The sequence below is a fragment of the Myiozetetes cayanensis genome, unplaced genomic scaffold, assembly GCF_022539395.1.
Source record: "Myiozetetes cayanensis isolate MyiCay16 unplaced genomic scaffold, myiCay2020 scf1, whole genome shotgun sequence".
NCBI classification, from domain to species: Eukaryota; Metazoa; Chordata; class Aves; order Passeriformes; family Tyrannidae; genus Myiozetetes; species Myiozetetes cayanensis.
In genome coordinates, this window is record NW_026086604.1 from 119,323,570 (window position 1) to 119,337,737 (window position 14,168).

The 14,168-nt window shown below is 43.1% G+C and overlaps 1 protein-coding gene across 1 annotated transcript in view; it reads left to right on the forward strand.

Moving 5' to 3' along the window:
• The first annotated feature begins 387 nt into the window (after nt 1-387).
• RAPGEF5 (Rap guanine nucleotide exchange factor 5) overlaps nt 388-14,168 on the forward strand; it is a 216,632-nt gene continuing 202,851 nt past the window's right edge. The window contains exons 1-2 of the mRNA XM_050329335.1: nt 388-498; nt 5,724-5,860. The gene's annotated coding sequence lies outside the window, so the exon portion shown is untranslated. The remainder of the gene's footprint in view (nt 499-5,723; nt 5,861-14,168) is intronic.

Sequence of the window (14,168 nt, forward strand, 5' to 3'; positions counted from 1 at the left end):
TAAACTTTATGCCTTTTTAATTATTGGAAACATTTGATCACAAAACTTTGTTTTAAAGTGTTTTTTCCTCTAGTTTGAACAGTGGATAATACATTGAAAAATGTTCTCTAGTTTAGTGAATATATGACTTTTTAAATTGCCCTTCTGAGACATGGTTCTGATGAATCAGCCTTTGTTAGAGGAACAGTCTCTGCCTGCCTAAGTGCAAAAATGGTACCCAGTGTGGGGATGTGAAGCATGTGCAGATACTGGAGACAAGGTGTGCTGCTACTGAAGACGTTTCTCTGTATGGCCAATTCACGATACTGTGACCCTATTCCTCTGCTGTTTCTATATCTGACCTTTGTCTTGTGTGTTCTATGCCTATATTGTCTGTGCAGAGCTTTTTCAGGATCTCTTTCTGGTGCCTTTACCCTGGCTAAGCTCTTCTGCTATGGGAACACACCACCAGCAGAGAAGCAGAATGGCCACCACCACTGCAAACACTCTATTTTCCAGGTATTTTCTGATCTGAGATCTTATTCTATCATAGCATCATAGAATGTTAAGGGGTTGGAAGAGACATTAAAGATCATCTAGTGCCAGCACTGCCTGCCATGGTCATGGACACCTCCCACTAGACCAGGTTGCTCAAGGCCTTATCCAATCTGGCTTTGAAAACTGTCAGAGTTGAGGCATCTTCAGCCTCCCTGGGCGACCTGTTACAGTGTCTCACTGCCCTCACAGGAAAAAGCTTCCTCCTAATATCTAAACTGAATTTCCCCTCTTTCAATTTGTACCCATTGCTCCTTGCCCTATCATGAAGAGTCCCTTTCCAGCTTCCCCGTAGGCCCCCTCAGACACTGGAAGGCTGCTCTGAGGTCTCCACGCAACCTTCTCTTCTCCAGGCTGAACAGCCCCAGCTTTCTCAGCCTGTCTTCATAGGAGAGGTGTTCCAGTCCTCTTATCAACTTGGTGGCCCTCCTCTGGACTTGCTCCAACAGTTCGATGTCCTTTTTATGTTGGGGACACCAGAACTGGGTGCAATACTGTAGCTGGGGTCTCACTACAGTGGAGCAGAGGCGGAGAATCACTGCCTTTGACCTCCTGGCCATGCTCCTTTTGATGCAACCCAGGACATGGTTCACTTTCTGGGCTGTGAGTGCCCACTGCTGGCTCATGTTGAGTTTTTCGTCAACCATCACCCCCAAGTCCTTCTCCACAGGGCTGCTCTCAATCACTTCTCTGCCTACCCTGTAGGTGTGCCTGAGGAATACCCCAACCCAGGTATAGGACCTTGCACTTCACTTTGCTGAACTTCATGAGGGTTGACCTCTCAAGCCTGTCAGCTACCCTGGACAGCTTGGTATGGTCAGCAAACTTGCTGAGGGTGCCCTCAATCCCACTGTCAGTGTCACTGACAGAGATGTTGAACAGTATCTGCCCCGGTACTGACCCCTGAGGGACTCTACTCGTCACTGGTCTCCATGTGGACAATGAACTCTTACTGCAACTCTCTTTGCATGTAACCATCCAGCGAGTTCTTTAACCACCGAGTTGTCCATCCATCAGATCAATGTTTCTTCAACTTAGAGGCATGGATGTCATGCAGGACAGTGTCAAACGTTTTGCATAAGTCCAGGTAGACCCTGTCAATTGCTCTGCTCCTATCCAGCAATGCTGTAGCCCTGTCATAGAAGGTCACCAAGTTTTTTAGGCATATTTCCCCTTTGTGAAGCCATGTTGGCTGTTACTAATCACCTCTGTTTTCCATGTGCCTTACCATAGTTTCCAGGAAAATGGAGATTATGAACTGCTCCATTATCTTGCCTGGCACAGAGGTGAGACTGACTGGTCTGTATTTCTCCAGATCTTCTACTTTCCCCTTTTTAAAAATGGGGTTATTTTTCCTTTTTCCAGTCATTATGGACTTCACCTGACTGCCACAATTTTTCAAAAATGGTGGCTTAGCAGCCTCCTCTGCCAAACCTCTCAAGACCCGCGGATTAATTTCATCAGGTCCCATGGACTAGTGCACATTCAGGTTCCTTAGATGATCTCATACCAGATCCTCTCCTACAGTGGGCTTAGAGTCTTCATTCTCCCAGTTCCTGCATTTGCCTTTCCTGACTTGGATGGCATGGGTAGAGCACTTGCCATCAAAAACTGAGGCATAAAAGTCATTGAGAGCCTCAGCCTTCTCTTTGTCCAAGTTAGCCAGGTTTCCCATTTCCTTCTGGAGAAGGCCCACCTTATACCTAGTGTTTCTTTTTTTTTGCAATGTATCTGTAGAAGCCCTTCCCATTATCCTTAATATCCTTGGTCAGACTCAATTCTAACTCGACCTTGGCTTCCCTAACTTTGTCCCTAGCGTCCTGTCCAATTTCCCTATATTCCTCCCATCTGTTCTTGTTTCCGCTTCCTGAAAGCTTCTTTTTGCTCTGAGTTGGCTCAGCAGCTTCTTTCCCATCTATGGAGGCCTCCTGGCATTTTTTACCTGAATTCCTCCTTGTTAGGATGTATTGCTCCTGAGCTTGGAGGAGGTGATCCTTGAAATTCAACCAGCATTGTTGTACCCCTCTGTCCTCTAGGTCTCTATCCTATGGGACTGTACTGAGTCCTTGAAGAGGCCAAAGTCTGCTCTCCTGAAGTCAGGGCTTGCTGTGTGCCCTCCTCACTGCCTTGAGGATCTCAAACTCTACCACCTCGTGTTCACTGCAGCCAAGGCTGCCTTAGAGTATGACATTCCCCACCAGCTCCTCCCTGTTGGTGAGAGCAAGGTCCAGCATAGCACCTCTGCTTGTTGGCTCCTCAATCACTTGTGTAAGGAAGTTGTCACTGACACATTTGAGGAACCTCCAGGATTGCTGGTGCCCTGCTGTGTTGTCCCTCCAACAGATACTGGGGTGGTTGAAATCCCCCATGTGGACCAGGGCTTGTGAGTGTGAGGTTGGTCCTATCTGCCTATTGAAGGATTTATTCACACCATCTTCCTGATTGCATGGCCTGTGCCAGACCCGCACTAGAACATCCCCCGTCCCTGCCCTCCCCTTAATCTTGACCTCCAAGCTCTTGGCTGTCCCCTCATCCTTCCCCAGGCAGAGTTCCATACTCTTCAGCTGGTCATTGACACAGAGGGTCACATCCCCTCCCTATCTCCATAGCCTGTCTTTCCTAAATCAGCCTAAAACCTTCCATTCCAGTGCTCCAGTCACAGGAGGCATTCTCCATGTCACAGTCACAGGAGGCTGTCCCAGCGTGTCTCCATGATGCCAGTGTTGTCATGCCCATGCAGGTGTGCGCACATCTCTAGTTCCTCCTATTTGTTCCCTGTGTATGGGCATCTGAGCTGGGCCCTGGATAGAGCTGACTGTCTGGCTGGACTATCTGGAATGCCTTTGCACTGTTCCTGGCATCCATTACAGGTGTTGGCATCCAGCTGGCAGGATTTCGAAGGATAGGTGCCTTCCCCTGACAAACCTGTTTTACAACCCCCTTCACTAGTCTGTCAAGTCCCCCACCAAGGATACTTTTTCCCTTCTTTGTCAGATGGACCCCATCAGCACCCAGTAAAACAGGCTTGGCAAAGCAAGTCTCGTGGTCTGAGGAACCAAATCCCTGAGTACAGCACCATTGCCCTAATCATTTGTTGACCTGCCAGATTCATCTGTCCTTTGATTGGGAGGATCGATGAAAAAAATTACTAGAGCTTCAGAGCCCTTTTCCTCTCCCAGGGCTCTGTAGTCCCTCTTAATGCTTCCCAGACTGCTGCCAGCTATATCTCCAGCTCCCACTTGGAACACTAATAGCAGATAACAATCAGTGGATTTGACTAAACTTGGCAGCTTCTCCGTAAAGTCCCTGATCCAGGCTCCTGGGAGGCAACACACCTCCCCTGAAAGAGGATCAGGTCGACAGATAAGTGCCTAATATAATATATTTTATATATATGTAAAATAATAGATTTATTAGTTATAGGTATAATAATATATAAAGCATATAGTGTAACAACAATATATTGTACATGAATATAAATGATGTGTTAAAATAACATATATATTTTAAAATATGTATTTCAACAAACCATTTCCTCTTTATACTGTAAGCACATATCCTGCAATTGCAATGATGGTTTCAGGGAGTGACATGACTGGCATTTGATGAAACTTTTCATGGAATTATGAAACTGGTACTGGAATAATTTTAATTTGGGAATTTCCCTAAACATCAGAGAACAACAGCCTACATCAGATCTCAGTAAAACCCACTGAAGAATTTGCATACAGTTGCAGAGGAAAGAACAGTACAGTGCAACAAGTATGACTCCAAAGGTTCTTCCATCATCGCAATTTCATTTTTTCCACGACTCATTAAAAAAACACCAAAGGACCTCTTTTAAACCATACTAGTCTTAAATACTCATCAAGTTTAGCAGATGATTGCTCTGGACAGTGGCAAGAGAAAAGCCTATGTGTAAGGTGTGTTCTGGCATTGCTGAGGGGCACAGATGGATCATGCTTACTAGCAGGTATCCCCAGGAGTAGTGGGATCCGACCAGAGTCAATTAGGCTACAGAGACCTCTAGTTTCTGTTGGCACTGGTGCCAGCACAGAGGCTGTCCCAGATCACAGCAGAAACCAAAGGGAGTGCCCATTTTTCATGGTCCCATAATATTAAGGACATGCATAGTTCTCAGAAGGATATGAGAGGAAGAACATTTTGATGCTAAAACTGCTCACTTGAGTAGTCACAAGAGTCTATCTAGGAATCAGACATCCAGTCACAGCTCTGAGCCTCGAGTCACACTTGAACACTTAAGTCACACTTGAACACTTGAGTCACACTTGAGTCACATTTGAACTTTGCAAGGAACAGTGTGTGTGTGTGTGTCTGTTCACTTTTAGATATAGCCTGATTTTTTTTTTTCTGCCAAGTACTGTGCACAGGAAACAGTTTTCTTTGATAAGATCCTCATTTAAAAACCTGTGTATGACTTTATTTTCAATTCATTGTAATTTCCCCTTTTGTTATTTAAATAATTTGTTACATTGATGTAGTTTGTCTTTCACATTTATGACCCAAATGTAATAAAAATACCATCTGAATGTAAATGAAGTATTATACAGAGGAACCTGTTTTCTGTGTTTTAGAGAACATTGAAGGATTACATAAGAAGTATAATCTTTAAATTTTGAAAAACAATGTGACTTCAGAAAAAAAAATCACACTTAAGGAGTTATATGTTAGTACATGAAAAAGAAAAATAGTGCCTAAACATTAATATAATTGATTGTGTTTTATTTAATTAATGAAGATCCCATTCCTTTAGCAAAGAGGCCATCCGATTTCCATGCCCACATACACAAAGTTTACTTTACTTTACTCCTCTTTTAACACGTGGCTCCACTAAAGCTGCTGCAAGTCTAATGTAGAACTGTAGAAGAACAAGTTAACTGATCCAGTGCATTGTTTGTCTCACTCAGCTGTGGCTCTGGGGTGTACTGGTGAGATTTAGAAATAGAACTGGGAAATTCATCAGGACTAAGTGCAAAGCTGTGCACAGCAAAGAGGAATTCTGTATTGTAGGGGGTCCCACTTGGGCTCATTCCCATGAGTGAGTCCCTGTTACTCCAAAGATAGTCCCACTGAACTGCATTCCTGTGACAGGCTGTTATCTTCAGTTAACAAAATATTTAAGGTTGATTCTTTCATTTTATTGAAAGAGATACTATGTTCTCCTTTAGCCTAGATGTACTGGACTAAAAGACCATCCTGATGCTACGTACACTGTGTGAAACCCAAGGTCTCAGCACTGACTCTTCCCACAAGCTTTCCACTTGGCCCCAGCCATCAATGCCTCCCTCTCTGCTCTGCTGCTCAGGTAAAGTCAATGAAAAGAAAATTGGCAGTAGTTTCCTACATTAAACAAGAAGTAAAACCTCTCAATACCTTAAAGGAGATACACAGATACAATTACCTGATACCTCATCTAATCCAGATTATTAGTGTATATATCTGCTAAAATTGTCTGGAGTGGTCTGTAGAAGCAGGCCTAGATAAAGCATAGATGAAGCCTTTCAACTGGTTTATGTGGTGCAAAGGAAACAAAAGTGTCCTAAAAAGTGTTTTTGAGACCTAGAGCTTGCTACCTTGCCCTTCTCTTATCCCAGAACCAGGCCTCTCATCAGGTGATGCCACGTTAGTCAGACATGATTTGCCTTTGAACATTCTATGTTCCTAATCCTCCATGACTTTCATGTGGCTGGAAATTATTTCCAAGAGGATTTATTCCATAACCTTCCCTGGACCTAAGACAAAGCTCTTTGTCCTGCATTTCCCTGGGATGAAGATAGCCATGATGTGATTTTTCTAAACATCAGTAATCTCCCCCAATCACATTGACCTTTAGAAGATGGGAGAGAAGGGCCACACAGTAACAATCTCATGACTTTCATGTTCATCCTGTCTGGTTCTGGGGACTTGTATCTGTCCAATTGGCTCCAGTACTCCAGACCTCAACTGCAAGCATCTCTTTTTCCTATAGAGGCCCTCTTGCTGACCCACACGACCTCTGATGTGTTCTAATAGGTCTAGATGAGCTTTGGCCTTCATAGTTTCACTCCCGTGAATTCAAGTAAAGTTTCTATATTCCTCCTGTGTAGTCTGTCTCTGCTTCTACTGTTTATGTGCCTTCCTTTTGCATTTGAGCTCAATCAGGAGCTGTCTGACTCTTTCCTGGGCCCCTTTTCCCATGTTTGGTTCCCTCATATCGGAATGGGCTTTAATTAGTTCAGAACTCCCCTCAAGTCTCATCAAGTTAAATTGGGAACTCTGGAGTAATTTCAGTGCAAACCAAGTTTGTTTCCAGGTTTTCCCATAAATTATATGCCCCTTGCTGAGCAGAGACTGGAACATTTGAGACATCAGTTCACTGAAAAAGGTATTATGAGATGGTAAAGGAACTAGCAGTAGAGAGAAATATCAGTGCAAAAACATAGTATGGGTTATCAGTGTGATTCCTATGGTTAAAATGCTAATCTTACCCAATGCTGTCTCTTCTAATCCACAAGCAGAGCTGCGATGTATGTTCTTATACACAGGAAATATTGTAGGTTTTCAGTAGTTTCAGTCCCTTCATCCTCTAACACAAAACCAAATGTTGCTAGACATAGGGCCAGTTCCCATCACACATCATGGGCTGGGATAGCACTCTTGAGTACAGCTGAGGGTGGCAGAAGCTTGAGCAGGGTTGCATGGTCCCTGCTGCCTGTCTCTGCATGCGGTGGTGGCCAGTTGGCATGCTCAGGATGCAGCTGTGCAGTGGCTCCACTGTGTGCCAAGTCCCTGCTGCGGCTGAACAGTGCTCACTGGGGAGCAAGGGCTTCAAACCCTCTTCTCCCAGGTACAGACCTTGTGCAATTGTTGTAGTTCATCCTTGGGTGTTTACAGGAACAGCTGCTTGTTCTTTGCTGGCCAGCCTGTGGACCATGGCAGTGTAGTGTTAGCAAGGGCTTTGTCAAAAGCTTGTAAGAGTTTACTAACTGATGAGGCAGCTGGCTTGCTGAGCCTTAGTGTAGCTTTATAAAAATCCTAACCCATAATCAAGATTTAATGTGAACCATTATGGGAGAAGCCCTTATTGTTAGAAAGAAGAGCTGACATTGATTTCCTGCCCATCTCCTGTTGCAATGAAGTCCCCCCCCAGTTCTGAAAACACTGAGCCTGACCCAGTCCTTGTTTTAGGAGGAAAAAACCCTCATACTGTACAGCAATGTATATACCATTTCATCTTTTCAACAAGAAGTATTTTGACATCAGAGAAAACTATTGGTTACAGAAAACATGAAGCCTTCCTGTTTGGGAGCAACACCAGCATGTGATGTGCTTGGCTGTGTTCAGAAGAGGGGATTGGGAAAATGACTGATTTCACACATTTGCTTTACACCAGCTTATGGGCATGGTGCAGACTAGTGACTCTCATGTCCAGACAATGGTGTTCCCAGGGATTCCTGGACAATGCCTCAGGTGTCAGTTAAGTAGAACTGGGAATACTAAGAAGTTGCACCAGGCCAAATTTGTGCACAGCTGAAAGGTGATAAAGCAACCAGGAATAAGGGCAGACTAGGTTTTATTTCACTGAAATAATGTTGAACAGATGCTTTTGATTGCTTATGGTGAATTCCATGGAAATATTTTTCATTTCGTATTAACCCAATTTGTGTGAATAACAGCTAATTAAAGAAAAAAAATAATAAAGAAAAAACCTTCTAATAATCTATTAAAAAATCTCTCAGGGGATTTGAAGAGGTAATGTGTACTTAATGGAGGGGCTAAAAATACCAATGCATGTAATTATGGCAGGAAAAAAAATTCCCAAAGCTGATTTGCAGAGCATCTCTAAAACAGTAGTCAGTAAAGCACCCTTACTGAAAGGTGGGAGATGGAGGAGAACAGGTTCTATATTACATCCTTCACATGCTTTCTGACAGAGCCCTTCCAGCCCCACTCCTCATGGGGCCATGGACTTTCTTTTAACCCCAGCCATCCAGTTAGGAGGACCCATCCATTGAACAGATGGCTAATACAGCTGGCATTTCCACTTACTGTCAACATTGGCTCTCCATGGCAGCTGCTTCCCAGTCCCACCATACCTGGAGCTCCAGGCTTTTTCTCTTTTTTCCCAGCCAGAGGAGCAGTCTTTCAATTGTTTGTTTGGGAACTTACTTCTTGAAGTACTTTTCTTATGCCTCAGTCTGGAATACTGATGTGTCTGGAAGGCATCACCCCTGTCTGCTTGTTCGACTCAGCCACCAGATGAGTCCTTGGTAGTGCTTGATGACAGGTGCATTCTGGTGGCAGCTTCTAATTCAGAGGAGAGATTCAGCCACCCATGCTACAAATCCAAACTGACATTGCAGGAAACCCCAATTCCTCTTTTTCTGTAGTCAAAACTCTAGTTTTTATTAAAAAGCTGTTTTTAAAAAAATTATTATTAGAAACCAGGTGTGTGTGGGGATTGCTTGTTTTTTGTTTGTCTGTTTTTCAATTGTGCTTTGGAACACTGCCTGACTTTTACTTTTTTGTGAATGCTGCTCAGTGGTACCACAGCCAAACTCCCCCCTGCATGTCAAATAAGCAGTCTTTCACTACCTGTTTGAGAACTTGTAAGTATGTTTCTGATGGCTTAACTTAGGGTGGTTTTTTTCCATTTTAAATACCTTGAAGTAAGTTTGGTTCTCACTTAATTTTTTTTTTTTTTAATAATTATGAAGAGTTTTTCTGTGTTTGTGAAGCTGCATCTCTGTGCTCTCCTGTACTGTTCCCGCCGAACCAAAGGTTTATCGCCGCCCGGTGTCTTCTCCCACCGGACTGACCCTGTCCTGGTCCCGCTCCGCGGGCACCGCCGGGGAGGCGGCACCAGGGGGAGCCCGCCGGCCGCTCCATCCATCCCTGCCGCTCCATCCATCCCTGCCGCTCCATCCATCCCTGCCACTCCATCCATCCATCCATCCATCTATCCCTGCCGCTCCATCCATCCCTGCCGCTCCATCCACCCATCCATCCCTGCCGCTCCATCCATCCCTGCCGCTCCATCCATCCCTGCCGCTCCATCCATCCATCCATCCCTGCCGCTCCATCCATCCCTGCCGCTCCATCCATCCCTGCCGCTCCGTCCGTCCCAGCCGCTCCGTCCGTCCCGGCCTCTCCATCCATCCCGGCTTCTCCATCCATCTCGGCCGCTCCATCCATCCCTGCCGCTCCGTCCGTCCCGGTCTCTCCGTCCGTCCCGGCCACTCCATCCATCCCGACCGCTACACTGCTGCATCCATCTCTCCCCACGGCAGCGGGTAGGGATGTCCTCTGTGGAGCCTCCCCTGTCTTCCAGAGCCTTGTGACCTGGGGATTTATTTCTCCAGCAGGGTTCGAAGAGAAGATGAAGTTTAGTTTGACGAAAACCAGATTGTGCCACCTATTGCTAGAAGTAAACAGGAATAAAAAGTGTATAGGTTACAAGAAAGCAGACAGCGAGGTTATGGTGAGGAGATAGGAATCTAAATATTAAACAGTTATAAATAACACTTTCAAAGGTATAATTTACAAACTAGACATTACTAAAACACCAGCCCACAATGGCCAAAATTTTCTCAAGTGTCTGATGAATTAAGTTACTCACCCAAGCATATCCTCAGGGTTTTATTTGTCACATCAGTGGTTAAAGGTTTGGATTCTTTAAAGTATTTAAGGTCAGAAACCATAACCATGCCTCTCATCAGCCCAAGTTACCTAAGGTGATGAGTCAGGCACATGGCTTCCCTGAGTGAACAGCGAGCAAGACAGCTCTCCACTCCTGCACTGAAACATAAGGAGCTTTTGGAAAAGTTTCCCTTGAAAGATATGATCCAGTCACAAAATCTAGGCCAAACTTTATAGAACATTACATGAATAAATAGAGGCAAGAGGATTTAAAGGGGGTTGAAAGAAATCTTCTAGATTAATTAAAAAGCTTTTTTTTTGTCCATTTCTCTTCCAATGAATAGGCTATAAGTGATGGAGGAGGGGAAAAACCTAGAGAGATTTACTTAACAAAAATACCAAGTAGACTGTATTAACATAGACCAATAGAAAGCCACTGAAAGCAAATTAAACTATGCAGAGATAAGTTTAAAGTTGATCTTTTCAGCTATGCCCTTTGGTCAAATGCTGAATCATTTATGATCAGAGTTGGTGCTTTATTGAGCTCTCTGAGATGCTGAGCTCCCTGCTTTATTTTCAGCTTAGAGAAGTTACTGGAGCTGGTGGGCAAAAGAAAAGACATTCAAGACGTGCAGTATTAAAAATTCTGTAAAAATAATACTTCTGTGTTAAAAATAAAATGGAACACTTCCAAAACACTGAAAATGCTGTTGGGAATACATCAGGCTTGTTCTTTTTGTGGCTTGATGGCATAACTCCTGTCCAGTTGTTTGGCTCAAGCACCTGAGGAATCCTTGGTTGTGCTTGATCACAGGTATCTTCTGTTGGCATCTTCTTTCAAGAGAGGAGATTCAGCCACCCAAGGTATGAATCCAACTTAGTATGGTGGGAAATCTCAATTTCTCACTTTCTGTATCCAAGACTTTGGTTTGTATTATAAAACTTTTTTTTTAAATTGCTCTGTGGAATGTCACCTGACTTTTTAAAAGGGAATGGCTAAAAATAGAAACATTTTTCATTAAAAAGTAAAGTATTTCAACTATCCATGAAAAAAGTTTTAACAAAACTTCTGGCTACCCCTGGGATTTGCTCCCTTATCTGCCTATTATGCTGTGCAAACTCAAGGAAAAACGTGAAATTACCGTATTTTTAAAGCTAAAACTGAAACAAAATCTATAGGTGTTAGTAATACGAATGATGTGTTTGGATTTAAATTTTCAAAGCACAAACCAACTACCTCGCTATTTATTACTGCCAGATTAATATGGGGGGAAAAAAAGAAGTGACTCTTACCTCTGGAAGATTGATTAGGAGTATGCAAAGCAGACAGCAAAGCTGGGAGGTAGGCTGCAGATCCTTGGGCGATCCAGGACAAGGCTCCATTGCTATCATGACTAATAGAGCTATAAGGGGACTGTTGCAGACTGTAGCAGATCCATTGGTTCCAGATATGCTCAACAATCAGTATGCAGATATGCTAATTTAGAGTATATTACTCAAATTAAAGGATGTTTCTATGCTCCACTAATAGTTCCAAAAGATTGTTATTTTCTAGTTAGTGAAAAAGACAAAGCCAGACCCTGAGTGGTGGAGAAGCTTTATTTTTATGGAGCTTTGTGATTACATTCTTGAACAGTTCTGCATTAATTCAAAATGGTTTATAATCCACCAGGACCAGATTTGAATACCACATGTGCCAAGGCAAAAGCACTGTGGGGGAACACAAGCCAGTGAGCAAGCCAGATTAGGCAGAAACTATGTGATGAAGATAGAAAAGAAATTAAGGTAGGCTGGAAAGCACAAGGGAGCTGTGGAGAGGGATTTAGGTGAACTCTTCAAGTGACAATCTGCAGTTGGAATATGGGAAATGCCAGAATGTGACATTATAATGTAGTGTTGCATAGTACACAAATCAGTTCATGTATTATATTGCAGATTATAATTATGCAACATTATGATACCAATTTTATGCATTATAATATTTTGTAATATTGTTGTAATTACATAATTGTAGCAAATTATAATGTTACATTATACTAATACATAAGTCATTAAGACCTTAGAGCACATGGAGCAGTGCTGTAAAATTCTGATTTTCCTTCCTGAGGTGTTTGATGGAATATTTGAGTGATCCCCACTTAATGGGACCAAAATCCCCAAATCAATATATTGTCACCTCACCATCTCGCAGTTCTCACTTGTGTTTCATAAGCTTCTGCTTAGCTCTGGCTCTAGATGCATATGGAAGGATGATCTGCAGCTGCCAGCAAAGGCCCCTACATATAATACGAGTAATATTTACAGTCCTGAGCAACCAGCACACAGCTGGCTCTTGGATGGCTGAAATGGCAGGAGGAACTTAGGCATGTTGTTCCTCTGTCCTCATTTTTCTGCATAGCTGGTAAGCCCTCAGCCACTGGCTCCCTGTAAGCCTCCTGTTAAGGAAGGTACGCTTTGCTCCAGGCACTTGGAATGCATGAATCATTCTAACTGTATGCCTGATATGCAAAATTATTATTATTTAAATCTAAGATGGCTTATTAGTAAAATTATTCAATAAACACTGCTGCATAACTCATTACATACACTGGGAGCTTTTAAGTCTAATGTGCCACGTAATGTACTATGTGCCTTCAGTGGAATACAAAAACATACAGAGAGTTGTGCTTCTTTTAAGTAGTGTTGGCCAAATCGCTACTTCATCACTGCTCTTGTCCTAAGTTCTCTTCTCCCAGTCAGTGTAGTTTCCCATTTGGGCCCTCAGATTTCTGAAGATAATGCAGGTGGAAGGTTGCAGGCCTCAGAAATGCTTCTTCAGTGTTTTGTGATAGGGATGAGAGCTTTGGTCAGATTTTGTTAACACGTTCACTCTCCATGTTCATCACTGACATAATCTACTTACCATAATAGACCCTTAAGGTTATATGTTGGGGTATTTCAGGAAAGTGTTCCATTTTTAAAATTTTTTTTCTTATGTAAGTTGTGAGTTGCCCACCCACATAAGAAATTACTTGGAGATTGCTTCATATAGGAAAACCAATATCGCTATTTCCTCAATTTTTTCTGTATTCTTTAAAATAATTTAATTGTTAGAGGTCAAAAGCTCTGAGGATGTGTGATTAGTGCTAGAACTTGTTGAGCTGATAAAAATATTAAGAGTAGATTAATTTTTAGGTTAGCTATGTTACTGATGGTTGCTGTGATACAGTAAGAAGTTGCCATATTCCCAGGACAGAAATTCCAAAGACTGTGTTCAGAAAACTTAAATTCTACTGACTCTGTGAACCTAATATTTCCTATCAATTAGATGTCTCTCTCCTTGGATCAAAGTAGAAAAGTAATGAAAATATGAGAACAAGGTCCCTAAGGGCTTCCTCTAGGGAGGCAGAAGTTGGAACTTCTAAACTGTGAACTGTGTTTAAGCCAACAAAGCTATTAAGATAATCCAGGCACCTCCATAGGGACTTCCTCTGGAATAACCTCCTGGTTTACAGCTTGTTTGATTTCTTCTGGTCGAGTCTTTATGTTCCTTTGACGAGTTCTGGAGAGCTGCATCTAGCGTTGCTTGGCTGGTGGTGCAGAGTGCTACAGCCAGGGACCCTGGGGGAGAGCCAGAGAGGTTAGAAGGGTCCATCTGTGAAAGATGCTTGTTAACTCTTCCTCTGTGGAGGGAGGGCACATAAAGGAAGAAGAAAGACTAGCTGAAGAGGTGAAAACTAACGTGATTTGTGAAAGGAGTCTGTGTCTGAGCTATACATCACTGTCTTGCTTTCTGGTCTCGTCTATGTCCTCCTATAGCTTCTGCTGACATACTATACCACCAGTCTCAAGAGGAACATACTGTTAGGTCAAGTTGCTCAGGCAGCTGTTGGATTTCTGACTGACCTCTGTGCTTACAGTTGTGCATCCCGCAGATTGTTACTGCTGTGTAATTCACCTGTGTGAGGCAAGCCACGAAGGGAACGAACTCTTTCAGGATATCATGAAAACCAAAC